The sequence below is a fragment of the Sinocyclocheilus anshuiensis genome, unplaced genomic scaffold (genome assembly GCF_001515605.1).
Source record: "Sinocyclocheilus anshuiensis isolate Anshui unplaced genomic scaffold, SAMN03320099.WGS_v1.1 scaffold209, whole genome shotgun sequence".
Lineage (NCBI taxonomy): Eukaryota > Metazoa > Chordata > Actinopteri > Cypriniformes > Cyprinidae > Sinocyclocheilus > Sinocyclocheilus anshuiensis.
In genome coordinates this window covers 800,706-806,503 of record NW_015540880.1, presented here as the reverse complement: position 1 = coordinate 806,503, position 5,798 = coordinate 800,706, and the positions used below count along the sequence as shown (strand labels likewise).

General features: G+C 39.0%; 1 long non-coding RNA gene across 1 annotated transcript in view; it reads right to left on the bottom strand.

The window, feature by feature from the left end:
* The window catches only part of LOC107688405 (uncharacterized), a 17,026-nt gene extending 16,524 nt beyond the window's left edge, over window positions 1-502 (bottom strand). The window contains exon 1 of the long non-coding RNA XR_001634231.1: window positions 416-502. This is a non-coding gene — a long non-coding RNA (uncharacterized LOC107688405). The remainder of the gene's footprint in view (window positions 1-415) is intronic.
* Window positions 503-5,798: the final 5,296 nt, after the last annotated feature.

Below are 5,798 nucleotides of genomic sequence, written 5' to 3'. Positions count from 1 at the left end.
CGGTGAGTGACTGATTCACGTTTATGCTACCTCTATTCATGTGTGTTTGCTGCCTCGCACAGTAATTACTCTGCGCAGCCCTATATGCTATTGTTGCTGTTGTCTGCCCTGTACTCAGTGCAGCTCCTGCTATTCAATGTCTAATTCGATTGGTGTACCATCATCATCTTATGTGTTATACTGCTGCTTAACACCGTTACCTCTGTGCAGCCCCCCCTCACAATCCTGTGGTTGTTGTTGCTTCTGCCCTGTTTCTCAGCGCAGCATACGTTATCACTGACCAGATATGCAAATTTAGTATACCTGGGCTTTAGACGCTCATTGGCTTGTCTCCAACTATCAGCTGCGAGCCCGCCTAGCAAGCGTCGCTATTGGTTGTGGGAATTGTGTGTTCTATCTTCGCTGAGTATGTGACTTGTACAGGCTGCTCGTAGCCTCTCTCACGGCAGGATTGAATATCGTTCCCATAACGGAGAAATGTCTCCGTGATGTCTCGTGAAAGCTCGAGAGGGAACGTCTCCGGTTTTTGGAGATGTCGCCATCTCCGGTTACTATCGTAACCTCTGTTCCCTGAGAGCGGGAACGAGACATCAAGGAGGTCGCCGTGTTTGCTGCTCGACCAGCTAAGCGGCGTTCAGTATCAGATTCTGATGTAATTGTCACGTGCACCGCATTTCATACTGCCTCTCGATCGTGTCAGTATTTGTATGCGATTTGCATACTTCGCGACAATTGGCCAGTCATTTGGACTGGCGTGAGCCAATAAAACTTCAGGAAAGGTTGGAAGGGAAGAAGTTCCCATAACGGAGAAATTTCTCCGTGATGTCTCATTCCCGCTCTCAGGGAACCGAGGTTACGATAGTAACCGGAGACGTTTTGCCTCTTTGTCGCCATCTTTGTTTGAAAACCTGGAATTGCAGTTTCTTGCGGAATTATCTTCCTTGCCTTGTACTCTGGCACAGCTCCAGCACGGATTAATCTAATGTTTTGAGGAGTATGTGTGGCAGTCAGTCACCGCACCTGTGTGGATCCTATACTTAGTAGTCACAGATTCTAGCCTACGTCTTGGAATATATGACCCAAATAAGAATTTTCACCGTATATTGTCATCTGAACAAGTAAGTAACAAGTCCGCCACGTTTGTTCTGACCAACTGAGGAAAAAAACATTACAATAAATCACGCTGCCACTGGTGATTTAATCTAACGATCGATTAGCTCATATCACATCAAACCGTGCAAATTATTATTATTGTTATACTTCATTCTCAAATGATTAATGTTAACAACATCAGCATTGCGTGACTATAAGTATAGTGTGTATTAGCGTGTAGATTTCAATTTCTGTACAGTCTAATCTCTTTTCAAGTCTAATTGTCATACCATTCGAATTTCTTATTAAGAAATTCTTTTAACCCAAAAAGAAATGTATGCTCCCTTCGAACTGGTTGTCTTTAAAATACAAATCTTGTGTAATCCCACGCTATCTGTAATCAGCAGCACATTTAAAACTGGAATATAATTTCATTTAATTCACATTTGTTTCATATAATCCTTTCTGAATTACAATCGCGATAGTTTTGAACACTGGCTGGTTATGTACTTGCTCAAACATTTTTAACCAAGAAAAGTTATGGACTGCAGCTTTAAGCAAACAGACAGGATTTTATGTATACTTAATAGACTAGCCTACATTATTAGGCTACTTTGACCATCGCCCACTATAGATCAAGTAACATAATCTATAAAGGTGAGAATCGAGATATTTCATGATATAGTTAATGCGTTTGGGAATGTTTCGAATAAAAAGGAAAAAAATAAATAAAATGTAAGAACATAAGAAATGCCGTGACAGTTTATCACACATAAAATCAATAACTGTTCGCAATTAAATCCTTTTCCTACCTTTTCTTGTAACTCGATAAAATCCATTGCAATGAACGCCATCGGAGATGTTTAATTCACAATCATTCTGAGCATTATTCCTGATGCCGTTCACATCAATCCACAAGTCGTTCTTATAGGTTAAGCTATTTTCATTCAGTTTGATGTAAAAACAATAGGCTAAGTATGTCTTGCATCCTTTAATGTTAGCAAACATCACAAATAAATTGGTTGCAAAACGGTTTCCACTCACGTATAACTTTTTGTCTGGTTGTTACGGTCAGAAAAAAAACTGAATCACATTACATGTTATAGCCTAGACAATGATCACTAGATTTTATACAGATGTTACTATAATGATTCTGTAAATGGTGATCAGCACCCAAATATTGTATATAAAAATGTGTAAGTTACTGCCTTTTGCCTTGGCGTGACATCTCACTTTTTGCAGACAGTGCAAAGGCAAAGTACCTACAATAACTTCAAAATAGCGGTAAAAATCAAGTTTGAGATCATTGTCATTAAAACATCTAATTGCCAGATTTCCACCCTGTTGAAAAAACCAGCATATGCTGGTTAGGTATGTTTTGAAGCTGGGATGCTGGTTTGAGCTGGTTTATGCTGGTCCTTTGCTGGTTTATGCTGGTCCTTTGCTGGTTTAAGCTGGTCCTTTGCTGGTTTATGCTGGTCCTTAGCTGGTCATGTGCTGGTCTTAAGCTGGTCAGACCAGACTGGACGTATGTTGTTCTGTGTCAGCTGCGTCACGCGGATATGCTGTTTCCGTTCAGATCAAATCACAACAACATAGGAAACAGATCCGGCGTGACGCAGCTGACACAGAACAGCATACGTCCAGCGGATATTCTCCAAAATGGCACCAGGGTGATGCGGAAGAGAGGAATTGTTGAATAAGTTGTTGCTTTTTTTTCTTTTGCGCACAAAAAGTATTCTCGTAGCTTCGTATAATTGCGGATGAACCACTGATGTCACATGGATTATTTTACAGATCTCCTTGCTACGTTTCTGGACTTGGGAACATTTCAGTTGTGTTGCTGTCTATGCAGGGTCAGACAGCTCTCAGATTCCATCAAAAATATCTTAATTTGTGTTCCGAAGATGAACAAAGGTCTTACGGGTTTGAAACGACATGAGGGTGAGTAATTAATGACAGAATTTTCATTTTTGGGTGAACTAACCCTTTAATATAATTTAAACGGATGAGTTCTAAAAAAAAATTCCCCCCCCTCAGTTGTCATGAAGGGTAAAATTACCTATATAGACCAAAACCACTTTTTGTACCAGGCTGTAAACACATTTTTTTCTGCTGTAAAGTTGGGCATTTTAACATGGCAGGTCTATGGGACTGACTCCCTTTTGGAGCCAGCCGATGAATTGCAGTTTTACTCACTTCCGTGTTGGTTTCAAGCAGAGACCGGGAGGTTGCCGCTTGAAATAGATCTTACAATGTACTTAGGTTTTGGGAAACGCAGCCCTGGACTGAGTGTTTTGAGATTTACACCAGGAGTTTCTACTATAAGCATTTGAAAGCCACAATTAATGAATTGCTGACTCCACTTACACTCCACTTTATAATCAGGGAATACAGAAATAAAAAAAAATATATATCATAGGTAAATATTTTTGCACTCATGAGTCATGACAATGATGATTTATGCATAATTAAATGGATTTATCGTTCTTTAAATGGTTAATTATATAAAACTAATATAACAATAAATAAAATATATGTCAGAAATTGTCTAATGATTGTATAATGCATGGTAATTTTGTGTTGGGTACATGTACATGCTTGTCCTCCTTTTCTGTGTATGTATGTAAAGAGAGCTCCTTGTTGTGCCTGTTACACTTGCCTGTTCTGTTTCACTGTGGGTGTGGTGTTTCAGATGCGATAACCACAACATTTCTTTCCTTAGTCAAGAAGATTTTTAAAGGGGTCATATGATGCGATTTCAAGTTTTCTCTGTTCCCCTTTCGGGCTCTGTCTTTACATTTATTTTGAAAGATGAAGCTCACAATTATGGTAAGGGTAGTTACATTTCCGACGAGTGCTTGCGGTGTTTGGCCAATCACAATGCACTGGGTCAGCTGGCCAATCAGAGCAGACTGCTCTTGTCAGAAGGAGGGACTTTGTAGAAAACGAAGCGTTTGAGAGAGGCGGGGCATAGAGGACCTACAATAATGTACAGTATTTGAAAAATAATGTGTTTTTTGAACATTAAAGCATGTCAACATATTCTGTTACACCAAATACACAAAATAATGATCTTTAAAAAAGCATCATATGACCCCTTTAATAAATAGAGGACTGTTGCTTTCAGAGGATTTGGATTGGATTGCATCAGTGTATGACTGACCACATGTTTTGCACAATAAATGTAGTGACCACAAATCTAAGAAACTTTCCTGGCTGGTGGGATTGTGTAAAACTTGAAAGATCCCCTTTCTGGAGGTGATGTTTTTTTTTTAATGGAGGTCATTTCATAAATACAAACGCACACACTGAACGTCACCTGTGCTTTCTCCAGTAGCGGCTCCTGACCGTAAATTTAGGTGGGGCAGATTCTGGGTCGTAGCACTAATATATGAAAAACATTTTGTAAACTTTATATTCTAATCTCTGAACACATTTTGGCAGAGATGTCCTTGCGTTATCCTGTGGGTGGCGCGCAAATGTTGATTGACAGGCTCGAAGTAATGTTACAGGCATAAAATGCTGTATAATAATTGCCTTAATATAATATTTATCACCTCCAAAAGTTGATTTAAAATGTTACAAGTTGTGGAGCAATTCGGGTGAGTAAAGAAGATCATATGTCTATTTTCAGAATAAACAAAACAAACAACAGAACCATATAAGGCTATTCATGTGAGCACATTTAAACTAAAGGATTTAACGTATAGCCTACTTTGTTAATTTGATCCACTACTCCACATAGAAAAAAAAAAACAGACATGCCAACTAGTTACTGACCTGATGCAGACACATAGCTGAAGCGGATTGATATCGTCTTGGTGCATGGAGCGAAGTTCACGTAAGGTAACGTGAAAATAAGCGGGGCAATCTCAAATCTGCCCCAATGGCTCTCAATTAGAGCGCGATGCAGTTCCCCTATTCACCACAGATTTGCATTGCAAAATTGTGGGGCGCTGTTGAATTCGGGAGGGCTCAGGCACCATCTGCCCCGCTTAGTATCATGTATACATGCCTGCAAAAGCCATGCGCGGGATTTTAATATATACTGCTTACTTTACGACTTAAAATAGTCTAGAAAATCCGGAACATATTTGTTGGAGAATGCTGAACACATTTACAATTTATTAATGATTCAGTTTATATAGAGGTCTATGTTTTGGATGAATATTTTGGTGGGGCATGCCCCACCTGCCCATATAGACAAGCCGCGCCTGGCTTGCTCTTCTTTTTTCATTACATGTTGCCCCAAGAACACATTAATATGCAAATTAGTACAGTGTATAGATACATTGTATTTAATGGGAATGCCAGTTTATGGACATTTTACACATATGATGCATATAGCATCTTTTGATTTGATAATGGTATATCAAATCATTCTGTTATATCTTTCATAACATAGTTGAGTGCCTGCTAAAGCCATGCGCGGGATTTTAATATATACTGCTTACTTTACGACTTAAAATAGTCTAGAAAATCCGAAAAATATTTGTTGCAGAATGCTGAACACATTTACAATTTATTATTGATTCAGTTTATATAGAGGTCTATGTTTTGGATGAATATTTTGGTGGGGCATGCCCCACCTGCCCATATAGACAAGCCGCGCCTGGCTTGCTCTTCTTTTTTCATTACATGTTGCCCCAAGAACACATTAATATGCAAATTAGATTTAGTTTATAGATACATTATATATAATG